The following is a 19212-nucleotide window of genomic DNA, read 5'->3' as shown; positions in this document are numbered from 1 at the left end:
TTATAATTTCAAATTGCAGCGTATACTTCTTGATGAGATGCCGCGTGCACACAAATGTTTGCCTTTTCCTAGGAGAGGAAAGTGGTGCAAAAAAGTGCGAGAGTTAGCTTTCAAGACTTCAGCAGTGCTGCTAAATTAGTTTTCCGCGAGCGTGCCAATCTACTTTTCACTCGGGAGTGGCTTCGTTTTCTCGCTTTTTATCGCTTTCATCGTCACACACTCGCTCGTTGCGCTATGTCGAGACGTTTACCCCGTGTATTTCTTGGAATCAGTGCACAGACGGAAACTGGCTTCCTCTTACCAACGAGTCTGATCACTGATTAAGTGAATCATTTTGACACCAAGTTCCAGTTCCAGCCTTCCAAATATCGTGGACCAAAAAGGAAGCAAACCCCATTCTTAGCTCTGTGCTTCCGGTCAGGTTATACTTGCGTGAGCAAAAAGTCCAAAAATTAAATTTAGTATTGCTCTACCCACTCTCTTGTCGTATATTCCAATTCGTGGAAAAGAAAACGGATCCAATCCAATTTTAAAGAGCGTTGCTTTCCTTTTGGCAGTTGCTAGTCTTTCTGCTGTTTCCTCCTTTTCGCTATTTTCTCTCCTTTGCTCCTTCTGTTGGCTCGTCTTGCTTGCTTTTAAGAATATTTGCCATGAACGAGATTGGCCCAGCAGGTGTGCGTCTAATCCAATTTGACAGCACAAAGACACGACCGAAAGAGGGAACGTCGCAGAAAACGTGTATTTGCAAAATTCAGTAAATTTTCCCAATCGATTATTCATCGTTTCATGTAGGAAATCTGCAAAATAAGTAAAAAATTGTAATCTTTCATTATCCAAATTAACATATTTTAATGAAATGTTAAATCGGTATGTGGCATGAAATCACGCGCGGGATGGAATCGAGCGGAAATATAATCACGCAATATTCTCTCACTTGTAACTTAAGAGAGAGCAGCAGCACTTGAAAAGGATTTGAAAGCACGAGCGAAGAGCAAGAAAACGATCTCGTGGCTGCTCTCAGACGCTCGTCTTAAGTGCGCACATTTCCAATCCTCTCTCTCTCTCTCTCTCACTCATTCGCCTTTCTGCGTGCAGTGCAGACTCAGCCGTTTTCGCTGCGCCATAATGAATGTCACGATGAACGAGCTTCTGACACAGCGAAACAGAGCGCGAGTTCGCGAAAACAACAGCTGAGGTGTTTGAAAACTGCGTTTCCGCTCCACGTGCGACGTTCGCAGCGATCCAGGCCGGAAAAAGTGATAATGCGCAGCAACTATTCAGAGGTATTTGCATATTGACATAATTTTCGATTTGCAAAAGCGGTAAAAAGATAAATATAACTAGGATTTTATCTGGAAATCTAAGAAAAAACGTAAAACATGCTTCCCACATTTTCCAGCCAGCCCCACACCTTCAATCTCTCTTCAAAATTTCCCTGCGGTCGCTGTTCGCACACGTTTATTTTGAAATCAACTATTAAATTTTTTTCAAAAATGCAGTCATTTCAACTCGTTCGGATCGATTTAAATGAAAAGAATGACGTGGTTGCCTCACTTAAGGCGCCTGGCAAAATAAATAAAATATTGAGCAATTCACCAAGTGGGTAAGCTCTTTTAATGTTCGAAGCCGCTAACAGATGGCGCCACAGTATACCTTAGATCTTAAGGTATTTCCTCTGCGATTTCAGACTTAATCCCGCGGCTGTGCATTTCTGCTTCTAGAATTAATTTTTTAAGACGCGCTCAAAACAAAAATCAGTATAGCCATCCGGCGTAGAAACGTTGGAAAGATTTTTTATTTTAAAAATAGTGGTTTTTCACGATTATACTGCTATTGGCTAAACCGAATTTGGTTTTCAGAACGTCAAAGGAAAGCATGTTAAGTGAAGAATGCACAGTAGCTAGATTGAGTCTGAAGTCGCCGCGCAAAAGTGCCTTAAAATATAAAGTATAATGTGCCGCCATCTGTTGGCGGCTTCGAACACATCGATTATTGTTTGCACAGACTGATTTAACCTCAAAATGATATTACATATGTGTTTTCTACAGAATTTTAAAAACGGAATATATATCTTTGTTTATATCATCTAAAATGTTTTGAAAAGACAAATTTAAAACCAATAAAATTCGGTGACTTTCTTAAATTCTTCGTGAATCTTTAAATTTAGATTTAAGTTCATAGAAAAGGGTTGGATTTTTCTTCTTAGAAATAAAAAAGTCTATTACGTATTTTTGAACACTATAACTGACGATTTCAAATATTATAGGCAGTTTGGTAAATTCAATGTGTTGGGCTTCAGGTGGTTTGATGATCACATTCAACAACGTTTGTTTGCGCATCATGTATGTTTATCTTTTCCCTCGGTTCGCAAATATGTAATTTAATTAAACCAAATTGTCTATTCGTCGTACCAGGCTGGCAATTTAATTAAAGCAGGCCTGCATGTAATCTGTATACTCACTGTGGTGGTGTGTCGTGCAGGTGGTGGTGTGGTTCGGCTCTTGGGCAGGGACCGGACCTTCCTCACTCGCCCCGCAGAACAGACTGACTGCGCTCGCAATGCTGGGCTGGGACTGATTGTGAGTGCCGCCACCCACGAGCTCCCGCTGCTCGGGCCGCGCGACGACGCACGCTGAGAAATATTATTATTTGCGTGATGGCAATTACACGCACCGCCGGGCCCTGAAACACAGCAAGCACACCGGATTAGGCTCAAACTTTTCCGACGCCGATCTGACAAAATCAGGCGTCTGCTCGTGAAAATTGTCTGACAGACCGACTCACTTACAAATACACACGCAAAACATGCCACTCAGCTTCATTGACGTGCAAACCTATCTCCCAAGGTCTCATCCAATCGAGCGTTCCTGTGCCAATTGCTGTTTTTGCCATTACCACTGATTTGTTTGCCGAGTCGAAAGCTTTAGGAAAGCGTTTTGAAAGGAAAATTCTTATTTAAATTGCGGAAAGTGAAATAAAGAGTAATTAAAGGTGATTAAAAACTTCGAAATTGTTGGTTGCACATATGTATCGATTCTAATTCAAAATAATTTTTTTACATTTGAATTTTTAAAAATGTTCTACTGTTTGGGGATTTTTGCAATTTTTTTAAAATGAAAACGTGTCCACCGGATTCTCTGTGAACAGCAACAACTGGATGATGTAACTCGCGAGAATTTTTAAATTTTTCCCTGGGATATTAAATAAAAAGGCATGGCAAGTGTCGTTTAAAGCTTTTTACTGAGATATTCAGCTAAGATCCGGATTAAAACTATCAATTTATTGTTTTTGCGGAAGTAATCGAAGTATATTGATTTTATCAAAATGCCTAAAATCATGATTCGTACTCATTAGATGATCAGTTACATATTAAAAATCATGTTGTCTTTTCGAAATTAAGTCTGTGTCCCACCAAATTTTGTGCCCTGTTAAATAATTAATTTTCAATTAAGTCCAACCCGCTCCATAATTACTTATAGCGAGCAATCCATTTGAATGGAATGCGTTTTTCTGGGGAAAAATTAAAATGTACTCTCGCCGCGCTGGACTGGCACATTACACGGGACGCACAGAGAAAAAGAGAAAACGAACGGGCGCGTGGTGCCATAAATTTTAATTAAAACCGCAGAGAGTCTCGTTGAATCGTTGCATCCTTTATGAGATGGCGATATTAAATTTAATTTGCGTGCCGACACGCACATGCCCGCCCCCGACACGGGCCTGCTGTTTTAAAAAGGGAATTTTTGCCGCATGTCGAGAAGATTAAACGTGTCAAACGGGTGGAACGGTGCAAATGCATCGCCGATGCGAGCTTTTTTTACTTTTTATTTGCTGGGTATGCTGTTCTAATTTTAATCCTCGTTGGATTTTCCCCGAAGAAACGTGACCTAGTTATATAAATGATATAAAAAACAACATCGGAAGGACATTAGTTAAAATGTCGACAGTCGAAGTTGGTTGTTTCATATTTTAATTACAACGGACTTGATCCTCGTTGCTTTAAGCAAATGATCTTGTGGAACATACATTAAAAAAGTATTGGCTAAAGAAATTATTTCTGGGCCAACAGTGAAATTAAATCAGCTTGATAATTATTCACTCTGTGCGGTGTTGGAGCATTGTTTAATAACTATACGTCAAATTGATGCAGGCAGTGCCATATAGGTGTGTCACTCCCGTTGGGCCAACTTTTGTGTGAATTTCGCTTCGGTTGTGCCTAGCGGAGTGCAAAGGTGGCAACGGTGGATCATAATGTTTTGTCTATGTGGATTGGAACAGCCCGAATCAAATGCAAATGCACTGTGACAAGAGTGAGCAACTCATTAGCCTCCGCGCTTAATGCCTGCGCGTGCACAGTTGGGGAAATAATATCGCGTTTTGTCCAAATTAGATTTGGGAATTGTAATTTACATAATTTACTTCAAAGGAAAGTTGATTTACGTTTGAATATATAAAAAAACAGTTCAATCAATTGAAAGTCATGGATTTAATTTTTTCACCCGTGTACCAGTGAAAATATATATATTTTACTTTTATTTCTCGTTTTTACTTAAATAGGTAACTTTTTTAAATCCGACCACACGTTCACTGAGGATGTAAAGACCCCTTTAAATTTATCTCACCTGTATCTCTCTGAAGCATAAAAATTCCCACACATCTGTTATTGAAATACAGCACGTGTATTTTGATAGGGAACGTTTATCTTCATACCGTTCTGATAAGCAATACCTCGACGCTTTATTTTTGGAAAAGCGTGGGCTATATCCAATAAGCCTGCCAGTGATTCGAACAAATATATATCTTTGTTTATTCTCAGCACTCGTTAAATTAAAAATCACATATATTACAGTACAATATCACGTTCAAATTCAAATACTAGAAATCACACACGCCTTACACTGTGCAAAAAAACTGTGCTGCAGAGCAGAACAAGTGTGGCATAACGTACCGCGATCGCAAAAACGTTTTTGTTGAGTTCAGAGTATGTACAAATGAAGAGAAATGTAATCTAGCTATAAATTAAATTATTTCTCAAAACCAACGAAGACAAGCCATACAAAGATTGACTGATTGGATCATGAGATCATTATATTTTATTTTAAAAACAGATAATTGTCATTTCTTGCTACACAAGCTAAATGATCATCAGCGATGTTTTGGACTCAGGTCGTTTACCCTGTGTGTTGTGGCCGTTAATTATTTTAAAATACCTCTTTTACAAGCCAACTTCTCCGCTTTCAACCATGTAGTCAAAACCAAATTTGTCTGAAACGCGAATGCAATTGGGGCGTCGCTGCATATTTTTCGCATTGCCCTCAATTGGTGCGGCATGCAAACCACACTGGCGTAATTAAATCGAACTCTGCTCGCTGCCGAGCAGTAAAAGTTAATGCGCTCTCTAAATATTTGGGAATTTGCATTTCCCACCGCGCGCGCGGCGGCGCCGGCCTTTTGTCCGAAAAGCTGCTCTTTAAATCCCGCGCGGTCGTTTGCGTGCAGCGGAGCAAGATCTGCCTGCTGCACACGCGAGGAGGGCCAATTGACGAGGAGATGTTGCCTCTCATTCTTATTTCCATCGGCACAAAGCACCAGGAGGAGCACACTGGAGGACTGTTTAATTGAATGTAAATTCGCTCTTCCACTTCTCGTCTACGATGGCGAATTCAAAGGCTGCGCGTTCAAATTTGTTGCTTCTTTTCCCATCAAGGACCGGGCATTTCGGAACTCTGCTAACTTCATTCGCTAAAGACTTACTTTCTCGTTTCCTCCCTTTGGAATTTTCAAGAGCCGATCTTTCTTTTGCACCGAGCAAATTATTCTCGAAGGAAATATATATTTTTATTGATTCGAATTTTCATTAATTGGCACTGCCATCTGATGCCGTACATTTTTAAGTAATTATTAGAAGAAGCCGGCGTCGGAGCTGCAGAGGGAAAAATAAAATAGAAGCAGCCCGGATGAAATATTGAGCAGGAAAAGCAACAACTGTCACTGCTGGCGCGGAGAGAGTGGCCAAGTTTTCTTACCTTCTCCTCTCAGTCAGCAAAAGGCGCAGCGCTCTCATTTATTAATCCCAAAGCCTACCAAACGCTCGCTCACAAGTTTGAGTGAGCAAAAGCTCGCCTGCCTGGCTGTAAAAAGTTCTGCTCTGTGCGAGCAAAATTAGAAAATATTTTTATCTCTATAGGTACTTTAAGGAAAACAAAATGGACCCATCTCGAATTTTCGTTTTCATAAAAGGCTTCAACCAAAATCAACTCACCCAAGGTTGTGTTTTGCACAAATTTTATCCTGCAGAATATGAAAACACCATCCTTCCTAGATTAAACTTTCCCTCTACTAGTGCGTGTAAACATTATTTGCGCGTGGGCATACAATTTAAAACGGCATAAAGTAATTATAAGCACTCTCGTTTGTTGAAGCAACGAGCTCTTTTTCTCGTTCTTTGTCAAGAATAAAACGGGATATGAGCTTCTAGGCTTTCGTCAGACTTTTCGTTTTGTCAACGGCATGCGAGATTAATTATAATTTAAAAGAGTCTGGTTGCTCTTTTGCTTGACCCAGACAAGCATCAGACAAAAAGGCGCGGGAGCCAAATTTTAATTAAAACAGCAAAGCGTCGTGACGCGTACCATAGCCGGCTGGCAAAGCAATTAGACCACGCGTCACCATAACATCATCAAAATAATGGCCTATCTAGATTTACAGCAGAAAAGGGGTGGCTTTCAGTTGGCCATTCTTGTGAATAATCCGAATTTCAAACGTGCTACGTTGGCGAGGCGAGATATTACAATGAAATTATATTTTGTGTACATAAAGAAATTTCACCGAGCAGCAGAAATGAAAAGGCCTTCCTCGCACTTAAAAAGAATTCACGCGGAATCAAAGGTTCAAAAGCAACGAGATCTAATTATCGGCGAAGTCGACGCAGAGAAAGAGTGAGCGAAAATTCCGGCAGGAGAGGAAAAAGCAGCTTGGGTCAGTGTGTTAATGGAAAACGAGAGATCTGACGAAAAGTAGATTACCAGCGTGATCCCTATCAGCAGAAGAGGGACAAAGAAGACATCAATTTTATACCCTCTGCTGCTTTCGCCTCCGCCGCCGAGAGAGGAAAGAACTATGTTCTGCTTACTCTGCAACTCTTATTCGATTATCCCGCTCTTTGCGAGCCTTTTTGCACACGTACTCGTTTAATTGATTTCCAAATGGGGTGAGCCGAGCAATAGTTGCGCTCCACGCTTCATTATCAAAATGGCAAGTATTGCGCGAAGAGTACTCCATGTTGGAAACGAGCTTTTAAAAAGCCATCGCTGAAGTGGCCAGTCAGTTCTCCACTTTTTCACTGCGTGCATTTGCACATAATGATTAAAAAGCTCGACTGATGCACTCGTTGAAACATAATTGAACCAACCACATATGCATTTATTCCAATTTTTTTTCGAGCTACTCAAACCAATATCTTCGACTTTTTCAACTGATATTGGTTTTCAGCACGTGAAATGAAATCTTTTTAAGCCGAGAATGCAAAAAGCTGAAAAGTAATTATTGAAATCAATCGTTGGTGCCATCTGTTGGTTGCTCTGAACACAAAGGATTTCCCCAAATGGGGAATTTACTGGAAATTAAGATAAAGGTTAATGGTATATGAAAAGAGAATGAAGCAGCAAACTCGTCAACACCTTGCACTTTGGCTACGGAACGAATCGCTCTCATCCTCTTGCAATAATTATATAATGCAATTATACGCGCCGGCCGGCACTCTAGTTTTTACTGCCACCCCGGCCGTTAAACTCGGTTCTAAAAGCTCTCACACGCACGTTGGATATCCCGGAGCGAGAGTGCCGAGGAACAAATTGCTCTGCAATCGGAGCTGACAATTATGGAGTCACACCTGCGAGGACGCCAAGAGATTTTTCTCCTTCCGCAGATGGTGGTGCAGTGTGGCAGGAAAACAAAGCTAACGCCAAATTAATGACTGTAACGATCTTTTAAATGGTCCAAACGTATGAATTTCAACTCACAGGGCGATTCAAATGCAGCAGCATAATTTTGAACAAGTCAGGTATAGGTTTGGAGAAATAAACTGAATTTAATTTAAAATTGAAGGTGCGCGCATCAATTGTGCTTTACATTTATTTTGCAGCTGAGGATTAATTTGAAGCACGCGTTTGTGCTAGCCATTAAAGGGTGGGTGCGCCCTTTTTATTTGCACAAGTGGGTGCAGCGCGTCGGACGTGCAGCACTCTGCAAATTAATTCCATTAATCGGCCTGCTGCTGCTGCTGCTACTGGTAGATTACCGCGCGCACATGCAAATATTCATCAATCCATCTGGCAGTGTAGTGTTGCGTGCAAGTGCCGACGGACTGTGCCGCGCGATTAATTGGTCTGATTAATATTTATTTCTGTCACGACACGTATGCTCGACGAGTTTGGCGAAGGCATCACCTGCTTTGATTGATTTGTTGCTATAAAGTTCGCGAATCGATGGCTCGTTTTTGCACTCAACAGTCGTAGCTTTTGAGGGTTTCATGGGAATAAAAGAAGAATTTTCTCAAGACCCAGGAGCATTTGAGAACGTGTCTGAAATGAAATGAGTGCGCGCGCTGTTGGTTGTTTGTTCTCTCATGACGAGTTAGTCTAAAAGACATTTTTCGGCAAAGACAAAAACGAAAATGCGAAAAGAAGCAAAGGCACATTTACGAAAAAGATATTGTGTCTTTAAAATTTATCAAAAACTGACAGTTTTCTAGCTGACAGCATGTTCTTGAGGAGCAGGATGTGCGATATCATTGCTGGACTGTGGCAATTGTAGCTTTCAAATCAACAGGCAGAACAACAATAGAAAGCAATTTTTCACGCCCCTCTATTTGAGCTCGATAAAAATGGTAATGGCATCGACGTACGGTGACTCTGATTGAAATAAATTGTCCTGTCTGGCTGTGGCACTCAATATTCAATAACCAGCGCTACTGTGAACGAAATTCGTTACTCTGTGCCGCGCGCCACTGGAATACGTCAAGAGGGATTATATTGGCGGCGTGTGTTTGTTTGGTTAAAAGGCTCGATAAAATTGCGACACAAACCCGATGCTATGCAAAAAATAAAATAATCGCAGGCTCAGCCCATCAGGACACGTAATATGTATTTTCCAGCTGCCAGTGATTCGCTGACAATTTGTTAATCGACTTCCATCCTGGAAGCGCTGCTAATATGTTGAAGGGATGAAGGTTTAACTCGTTTTCATCTATAACAGAGAAAATCTTGTGGAGGTAGACGCACTTCCCCTGGAGATTTTTTTCGCTTTTTTCTCTGGAATGCTGCATTACAGTGGAATTTGTATCTTTGACCATTTTGTACTAATTATAGAATGATTTTATTCAACGGTTCTAAAGTTAACCAGGATCGTTTTGGCGGTATCAAAATAATTTAATGGAATTCACACCATCGATCAATTTTAACTTGGATAGTATTACCAAAAAATTTCATTTTTTGCCAGTTTTTTTGGTGAATTTTGAGACTGCAATATCTCATTATGAGTTGGTTAAGATGTGTGCATTGAATTCCTCTCGTGAAGCCCGATCGAATGAACAACAAATTTGAGGTCATCGTTCAAGGTCATAGGTTAACAAGGTTCAACTTCGTAAATTTCCGGTTGTTTTTTTGGGATTTTGAAAACCAGCAGCATACTTCAAAAATCGAAAACACTCCTAAAAAGTGCTCTCTGTGAGCTCGGGTGAAAATTTCAAGATTAAATTTGGCTTCGTTTAAAAAAAAACTCAATTATTTTTCGAAAAACTCGAATTTTTCGATTTTTGCAAATCTCGGACTCTTAGGGTCAGAAATGCAAAAACTGCACACCGTTCAACTTGACTTGACTTCCCCTGGTGAGCTGAATGATTATTGGGGCGCTCATCCCCCCAACCCTCAACCCCTATTGGCCATAATTTTATTCTCCAAGTAAAAAAGTGAAATATTTAAACCATCAGGATTTTTTTTCTTGACACTTCTGATTTGAATACAAATGAAGGTCATAATGCAGGATGATTTAACACATTTCGAATGGGTTAATGTGCGTTAGAAGTTTTATTATTATTATTGTTCTACTGATTGTGAATCGTAAACTCCAGTTTCCCTGGATAATTTTTGCGACGGTCTCAGTCAGCTTTAACACTTTCTCTTCATGGCACACACACTCTTATTCATTTGATGCGAGGGGCGTATTTGCCAGAATTTGCGTGGCGGCCGCCAAAGTGCAATGGGAAGTGCGATTATTGCGCGCGCGGCTGCGTGCCGGCGAGCACGAACGACCGTTTAAGGGCCCGCGATAAAGGCCCGCTCTCCTAACAATATTCTAATGCTGGCTGCGCCCGACCGGCCCTGCTGGCCACTCCGCACTTTATTGCGCGCGCGGTGCGGTCTGCAAACTTTCTTCTTTTCCGGCGCACGCCCATGCATTCACGCAAAGCCACCGCGTTTAAAAGTCGTTTCAAATACACACTGCGCTTTTGCAGGAACGTGGGCCGAAATTTAGGGGCTGTTTGCGTGGGAGGTTGGCTAAAATGCTTCGGACATGTAAAATCATAGTTGATTTTTTTAATTGGTTAAATTTTATTGATTTTGTTAAATGCCATCAGTTGTGCCACCGCTTGTTTCTTTTACACTTGAATCGGAAAATAATCGATTTGCACGAGCTAACAGTTAGGAAAATGATTGAATTTTTATTTTATTCTGAATTTATCTTTGTTTAATATAGAAAAATACTTGAAATGGATTCTCTACGGACAGTGGAAAAGGACGTAACTTGGTAGATTTTTTTAAAAAAGGGCGCGTTTCCCCAGAATATTAAAATAGGAAGGTGTTGAATGTGTCGCAAAGCACGGGAAAAATTTAAATTTATATTCATACGGAGATTATCAGTTAAAATCCAAATAAAATCATCAATTCACTTTGGTATTGCAGCAGCTATTGATTTTTAAAATGCTTCAAAAGACTTAAAATCAGACATTTCAGTAAAAATCGGTTATTTTCTTGCATCCCTGGACAAAATTTGTAATTTTAACCGGGATTTTAAAAATAATTTTTGTTTTTGATTAATTTAATTTCATTTTTAAGAATACATAAAAGAATTCGACGGAATTGAGTTTCTTCGGAAATAAATACTTGTGAATTCTGTCTACACCCGTCTAAATTGGCATTGGAAAGCAAACAAAACCGACATATGTACCCAACAATAAAAACAAAACCAAACAAGTGAATGAACAGAGCTGTGTATATACATATATGTTCCTTTGATTAGCGAAAGCAATCATATCTCTTGCCCAAGGTTTCAGTTAAATTGTGATCACACCGGATTCTAAAATGGAAGTGCAGAATTCAGCGTTAAGAATACGGTTCGTGGCCTGGAGGTGGTGGTGGCGCAGTAAAACAAGAGGCAATCAACGCGTGGGGAGGCCGATCAAATTGCACTACGCGAGTGAGTTTTGAATGGAGCGGCGCGCGCGTGGTGATTGAGAGGCCTGATCACTTTGCCTGCTCGAAAGGGCGGACGGAGATAGAGCCGGGGAAATAACACAATCAGACGCGGCACCATCATAAAGCCATAAACTGCGTCACGCGCGCGCCCAACAAGCAGCTAGCTACTGCGGCGAGCCAGCGGGCCACGGCTTCTTTTGTCGCCGCTAGCTGCTGCAGAAAAGAGGGATCGGCCCACAGAAAGAAAGCAAACGCAAACGCCCGACACCCTCTGCCGAACGGGCCTTGCTCAAATTACTCGCTTTCCAAATGATCGATTCAAAAGTCTTGCGTGGATTTGTACAGAAAAATTGGTCCGAATTTTTGGAAAATGCTAGAGGTCTCAGCCGTAAGATTCAAGGCGGCGGCTGGCCATTTTCACCAGCGGCTGGCGTGACTGACAATGTTTTAAACGTGAAGTTTGATAGTGCTTAACGGCCAGAAGGGCCGGAAGACATTTTCTTATTTTTAATTTTTGACCTTTTTAACCAGCGGATGGCGCAGCTTAGCCAGATTCACGGCGCGCTGGAAAATGCTGAAATTATCAAAAGGAAAACAATTAATTCTTCTTCCCAACGGCCCAGAAAAGCCGTCTTAAAAATTGGCTCGGATTTACCAGCAATTTATTCAACGCCAATGTTGAATTTAAATTGCCAAAAAGAAAATTATATTAAATTTAATTTGTCTCGCTGACATAAGCAGACATAAGAGATTGTAAAGTCGACTAAAATGTGACCACTTTTCAAGGAAATATGCAAGTTTGAAATTTGTTAAATTTTATTACTTAAAAAATATGGATGTGTACCATAAACAATATTAATCTGGCAATTTTTCCCTTCGATGGAAGGTTCTCTTTGTTTGAAATTGGACAAGGTCGTGCTCGGTCCGCAAGCAAGACGGTCTTGGTGGTGCAGAAGAATGACATTACTGGGCCGACCCAAGCGCCGAAAAGACTGCAGGCCGCGCGCGCGTCTTCAAAACGCGGCAACGCAGATGAATGTCGCAGATAATAATGCAGAATATTAGCATTGTAACGAGCCGCGTATCAAAACCAATAGAGAGCTCCATTCTGTGCGGCATTCTCTCAAGCGAAGACACTTTTTCGCTCCAAAATTTTGCAGCAGCCATCGATTTTCGTTATCTGATTTTTTCCGTGACACGCCTCAGACATTACGCAACTTAAATGTGTGCATATCTGCATGCGATTGACGTCATTTCAAGCAAATGGAGTTTTAGCGGTCGAGATTGCAAGAAAATGAGCTATGCAAAGTAATAAAACGTATGACATGTATTGTTCTGACAATGAGTAATCTAATTAAATTTTGCTAAATTTGGAATGCTATTTGGCTCTAAAAAGAGAGTAAATTTATTTAGATTGAAAGAATCAAAAGACTAAGGGAGCGCAAATTCGTCATCCATGCCTCTGAATTTTCACCCTAACTGTACGCATTTTCATCAGATTTGGCCACTTGGCGCGAATGAGAATTCGAGCAGCGAAAAATCTGCAGTCAGCAAAAGCTGCCTTTCACGAATAGCCAGCCTCATTTAAATCATCCACCGCTTCTATATAGAAATTCTACTTAAAAAATTTCAAATTCCACCCGCTTTTCATTCCAAATGAAATTAACATTAATTGTAGCTGCAAAAACAAATGTCAATGTACCCCCAAAATTATTTTGCATTAACTATTACGAATTTACCACGCTTTATTAATTTTCCAGATAAATCACACCCCGCACCTATTTCGAAATTCCCGCGAGTCACGTCTTTTTTAAGTGACCGCTTTCCAGAAAATCCATTGGTTGTGTTCAAAAAATCAGTCCAATTTGCAACGAGAATGAATCCTGGTTTAATTTATTTCCTATATAATCAGTCATTTGTTGGCATAATACATATTTTACTTATGGTACTTAGCAAAATCGATTATTAAACAGATTATTTAGAGTTAAAGACAGCTTATTAAAATAAAATCGTTTTTTATTTCAATCGAAAATCACATCCCTTAACATTGCAGTTGTTCGAAAACTCGATCCTTCGAATCTCTCATCCTACACATGAATAAATTTGCAAACAAATAAGATGAAAAATATTGCTAAAAGAAAATTTTTAGTTTTAATTTTTGCTGCGGTGTTGGCATCCGCAAAAGCGAATGCGATGATTAATTATGTCACTTTTAGCGCAGAAAAGCTGCAAGCGATGTAATTAACTTAAAATTTTCGAACGAGCCAGTGCAAGTTGGACGCGCGGTGAGCAAACAGAAGTATTTCGCCCGCAGGATGGAAACTACAAATTATATTCATTTGGGTGCGGCGGCGGGCTACTTTGGCCGTCGGCGCACTTGCGTACTTGCGAACGAGCAAATTGCAAAATTTGGCAGTGCTCGTAACGACCACTTTGTCTTCGGTTAAGCAAAACAAAAGCCATAATGTACTATCCCTCTGCAGCTGCGTAATATATTGTATTTTCTTCAATGAATAATGCATGCGGCTGCGATCTGGACTTGAATTATCTTATACTCCAAATTACTTGCGGAGAAAAATCTAGAAAGAGAATTCCGTATATTTTTTGCACTGCCACATATAGCAATTTTTCATCGTCACGCCGTGTGTACAGCAAAGCTTCTTCCAGAAAAACGAATTTCGCATTCGTAATTTGAGCCACCGCGCATGTTTTTGTGACAACGAGTCTTGTATCGTGATGTACCGCGCCTCCGAGGCATTTTATTCATGCGTGCAGCGTGTTTCAGCCCATGAAACCTCTAAGCCCGGCCGGCGTGTTCTTTGAGCTGTGCCCTCGTTGTTCATTCCACCATTGTTCTTTCGCCCAGCCTAATGAATTCGTTGCAGATTACCACTGTTTTATAGAACGTCAGACGCAAAGGAGACCTCCTTCAGGCCTTCCGGTCTTAAGTGATAGATGCCGCTTTCCGTAAGTGTATATACATTTCATCAAATATGAGTGTACATTTACTGTATACGTTGAGTGCCAATCTCTATAGGAAACACACCCCCATTTCAAAATTCCCGCAAGTTACGCCCTCTTCAAGGGGTCGCTGTTCACAGAGAATCCGGTAGACGTGATTTTCAATATGAAATATCGTATGAATTAAAAATTCAATAATTTTTCCAATGGTAAACGCGTGGAAATCGATTATTTTATTGTATAAACGTGGTTTTTTATAACATAACGGAACTTGGCAGAATAAATCAAATGTGTTAATGCTTATAGATCTTTTTCCTTAAAATCGATTTTGTATATAATGACACTGATATAAATCATCAACTAGCACCATTAACTATATTGTTGGGAATTTTAGATGATTTTTATCAATAAACGATTATGTTTAGATCATTTTCAGAGTGGCTCAACTTGCATGATACGTGTTTATTCGGTGTCTAAAATAGTGCGTTCTTCGGGAGCAAATTTTTCTCCCTGGGAGTCCCGCTCCCGAAAAAATGTTTCCTGTTACCGGAATTTCCTGGTGCCCTTACCAAATATTTTTCCCGGGAATTCCCGCTCCCGACTTTTATTTCCCGATACTTCCCAATCCCGTTTTCTTATATCCCGCCAAAAATTTTAAATGCGAAAGTAGACACACTAGACACCATGTGCGTTGATAACTTTATTTTTAGCTCGCATATTTACAAATACAAAAATGCTCTTTTATTGTTCCGTGTTGAAGTTGAAAATTATACTTTTGGTTGATAAAAAATTCACGGAGGCAATTTTTACTGGGCCACGTTAAATACTATGTTGTAAATAAAATTCAATTTTCTGTAGAAATGCAGAGATTACCAAAACAAACCCTAACAAAACTGAATTTTATTTAGATCAAGAACTTTTCTCCCGACTTTTTTAAGTTGCAAGAAACATCACACGTCAATGAAAAAAAAATCTGTAACATTTTTAGTAAAGTGAATAGTGGATGGCAAAAAAGAAATATTACAGCTTGAACTCCGCAAATTGAAATTAGGACAGTTCATAAAGTTATCAAACCGTGAAAAATATCTAATATAAAAAACATTCCTAACCATTTTTTTAATCATTCTAGGAAAATTAAAAGCGAGTTGTGAATATGAATTTTGACTAGTTTCCCGGGAATTCCCGCTCCCGGCAAAACTTTCCCGCTCCCGTCCCGACCCTGACTCCCTTCTAAAAATTTCGGTCCTGGCGCCGGGAATTCCCGGGAGATTCCGGGAGTCCCGAGACATTCCCGTCCCGGCGAACGCACTAGTCTAAAAGCAGATGAGCCGCACAGAAAAAACCTTAAATTCCCAGTCCTATCTATATATATAACAACATCCATTTACTGGAGGAAAAAACGAAAAACGGGCTTCTCCACGGGCACACAAAGAGTTCGCTTGGCAGCCCCTCGTCGCTCGTCGCAGGTCTTTGTACACATCCCAACCAACAAACATGGACTATAGTAAATTAGTTTTCCACACTTCCTGCTAAGCCGCTTCCTTCTTTATTCGATTCCCGTTCGCGCCACGCGTGCTGCCTGCAGCATTAAATAACTCGGCAGCTCGCAGCGTCGCCTGCATTATCGACGGCCGGTCAATTCATCCCAGGGGCTGATTTGGCACCGCCAAGACCAGACCGCCAAGACGGGCACTGCTTCCGCCAGCAGCAAAAATCTGCACAAAATAAAACTCGGCCCTAGCAGGCTTCAATTCGATTTCTGGGGCTTGGTCGTTTTTGTCTCTGCTTATAAATGTGGTAGGTGGTCTTCGAAATTCGATTTTGAATCAATGTCCATGTACAATTCCTTAAAATATTATTAATCGTGATAGTTGGAACTCTTAATTCAAATTTGAATTTGAAATGATAAACTTTAATTTGCCAAGCACTGCGTTTTTTTTGGAACCATATTTCCAAGGTTTAACGAGGATTGACGCTGCAAATCCCTGTAAAATGCTTGTGGCCAATGCACGAACTCATCCCTTAGGATTCAGTTGAAGCCAAAATTGATCAAAGTAGCACTGTAAATTTTTGAGAAAGGTGGCAGCAAAGTTAGCATGCTTTTCAAATGCTGTATTTGAATCCAATTTTATTTCACTACAAAGAATGTCCCTAAAAGGTTTCGTGCACTGTTTGTTGGACAGATCTCGACCAGAGGAATTGAAATCTGCGATGAAAATGTGGTCAAGTGCTGCAAATTTTGGAGAAAATATGAAAATTTTGAATTTTAGCTCTCAAGGTCCTTTTTTATTATTACGAATTGTGTAACAAATTGCTTATTGATCAACTATTTATAGCATCAAAAATTTCAAATAATTTTCAATCTAAGCCATGTATCGATCGACTTTAATTAACGTTTACTGCGTAGCTCGCTCAATTTAAACTCTCGTACGTAGAGTTCCAAATGAAATCATCTCTTTCGACGCGGCGTAGGTTTCCTCCTTGACTGGGATAAACTTGGCCTGCTGGCGCTGAAATCGAATTATTAATATTGCTCTGGCTTAAAGTGTATCCGGTCGTGTCCGAGGGCAGAAAAACACGCTGCATATCCGCATTAATTAAGCCGGTACTGTGCCGTCGGTAAATATTGCACGCTGGCTGCAGCGCCAGATAAATATGTGCTGTTTGTAAATTCAGATGCGCGCTAGAGTGCAAATTCACTGCGGCCTGCTTTTTTCCTGCTCGTCCGCCGATGGGCTGGCTCACTCAACTTTGAATGCAAATTATTTCGCGACTGTTTTTGTTTGCATTGCTGGTGATGATTAGCTCTGTGTGTCGTTGCGGAATTCAATTTGCGGAAATTGGGGGTTTAAATTATGCAAGCTCCGGAATAATACTAACACACGCGTGTTTCCCCGCAAAAACGTTGGTTAATTGAACACGACGCGCACCTACAAACCGAAATTATATTAATTACAGTAGCGGACGAGGCGCTCTTGCAATTGGAAAAATGTCTGTTTCATCCTCTCTTTCGATTCATGATATTTGGGAGTGTTAAAGTAGATCGATACAGGGCGACATTTGAAAATTATTTGAACTGTTCGATGCAATAAGCAGTTGATCAATTTAAACAATTTGTTCTACAATTTGCAATAATAAAAAATAGCCTCCAATATCCAGCGCTTGATCACATTTTCTTGGGAGATTTCGATTCCTCTCGTCGAGGTGTGTCCATCAGCGTATGAAAACTTTTAGGGAAACTCTTTGTTGGGAAATAAAATTGGATTTCAAGTAAGGAGACAGTCCTCACCATTTGAAAAGCATGCTAGCTTTGCTGCCACTTTTCTAAAAAAAATGTACAGTGCTATACTTAGGTCAACTTTGGTTTCAACTGCAATCCTAAGGGATGAGTTGATGCATTGGCAACAAGAATTTTCCAGGATTTCCCACTATCAATCAGGATTCTTGAATGCGCTGCGCTTGATATGATGCAAAATTAACTAGTCACACCTCTTACAAGGGAAAATGAGCAATACTACGTTTCAGTTTTTGGCAAAACTATTTTATTTCTTGATATGTGAATGGCGAAAACATTTCAATTCAGCAATTTCAAATAGAAATTCGGGAGAGATGCAAATTTGCTGCCATAAAAGTCGAATACAATATGTAGATTCCGGTCTCGTCGTTTTTGCCCCATTTGCATGAATGTCTGATTTTCATTCCGCAGATCCTCTTTTGCATATCAAGCGTGAGACACGGCGGCGGTAATTCAATCCGGGTTGCACACCCAATTTCCCGAGGATATTCCCCAGCGTCCGAAAACAGCGTTGAGCCGCATGCACGACGCGATCATCAGGTTGGCGGATGTATTCCGGTCTCGCGCGTCTGATCCGCGGGACCGATTTTTCAGGTCATGAATACGAGATGATGGACGCAGCTAGCGAGAGGAAGCCAGAGCCGCCCAAGTCGGGGCCTTTTGACGCTCGCTCGCTCGCTCGCAGCTCAGGGATAATATCCGGCTTGTGGCGGTGCGACCTTCATAATAGATGAGCTGAGAGCGCTCATCTCGCTTTGATCCTGCGCCCGTGAAGCTGCAGCCGGCACGGTTCACGGAATGCCCCAGCATTTCGCGCCGCCCGAATCGCTTTCAATTACTCCCGTCAATAAATTCCAGGCTGATGAGCCTCCAGATTGCCGCCGCTTCCTCACTTTTCCGCCATTTTGCTACTGAAAAGCGTTTTTACTACGTTAGCTTCGAGCAGTGTTGATCATTTTGCACAATCTGGAGTGGAATCGATTTATAGCATCAAATGTGAAGTGGAACTCCTGCGATAACTAGGGTTTAAAGCCATCTAAATCGTTGAGAATGTACTAAGCCGATTATGTTTTCTGTTGCCGTCAGTTGTTCAAGCACGAATCACAAGGACTTTCGATTATTTCTGCAAACCAGTAAATAGAAAATTTGTTCCCAGTATAATAGGCCAAACTTTGCGATTTCCCGGCGCTTTGTAACAGACGCCTTTTGTTTAATTTTCTGGGGGGCACCACACCCACCTTTAAAAATGTCAGTGAGTTTTTGCCTTCTTCCAGCTCTCGCTGTTAATCTGGTGAAAGTGTTTTTCGATATTTAAATTGAACAACATTCGTAAATTAAAAAGTTGAATGTGGTAAATTATTTTTTCTGATATATATTTTGCAGCTTATTTCGGAGATACTGTAGCAAGTTTATATCAATTTGTATTTCATTCATCTTACTTGCGAAAAAGTCAATGATATTAACAGCTTTCAAAGAGAGCGC

The 19212-nt window shown here is 40.6% G+C and overlaps 1 protein-coding gene across 1 annotated transcript in view; it reads right to left on the bottom strand.

Annotated features, from left to right (window-relative positions):
• The window catches only part of LOC135937016 (uncharacterized), a 123752-nt gene that overhangs the window by 78480 nt on the left and 26060 nt on the right, over positions 1 to 19212 (bottom strand). The window contains exon 3 of the mRNA XM_065480085.1: positions 2462 to 2682. The gene's annotated coding sequence lies outside the window, so the exon portion shown is untranslated. The remainder of the gene's footprint in view (positions 1 to 2461; positions 2683 to 19212) is intronic.

Source organism: Cloeon dipterum, chromosome 1, assembly GCF_949628265.1.
Source record: "Cloeon dipterum chromosome 1, ieCloDipt1.1, whole genome shotgun sequence".
Lineage (NCBI taxonomy): Eukaryota > Metazoa > Arthropoda > Insecta > Ephemeroptera > Baetidae > Cloeon > Cloeon dipterum.
The sequence above is the reverse complement of the archived record's forward strand: the minus strand, read 5'-3'. Positions and strand labels throughout refer to the sequence as shown.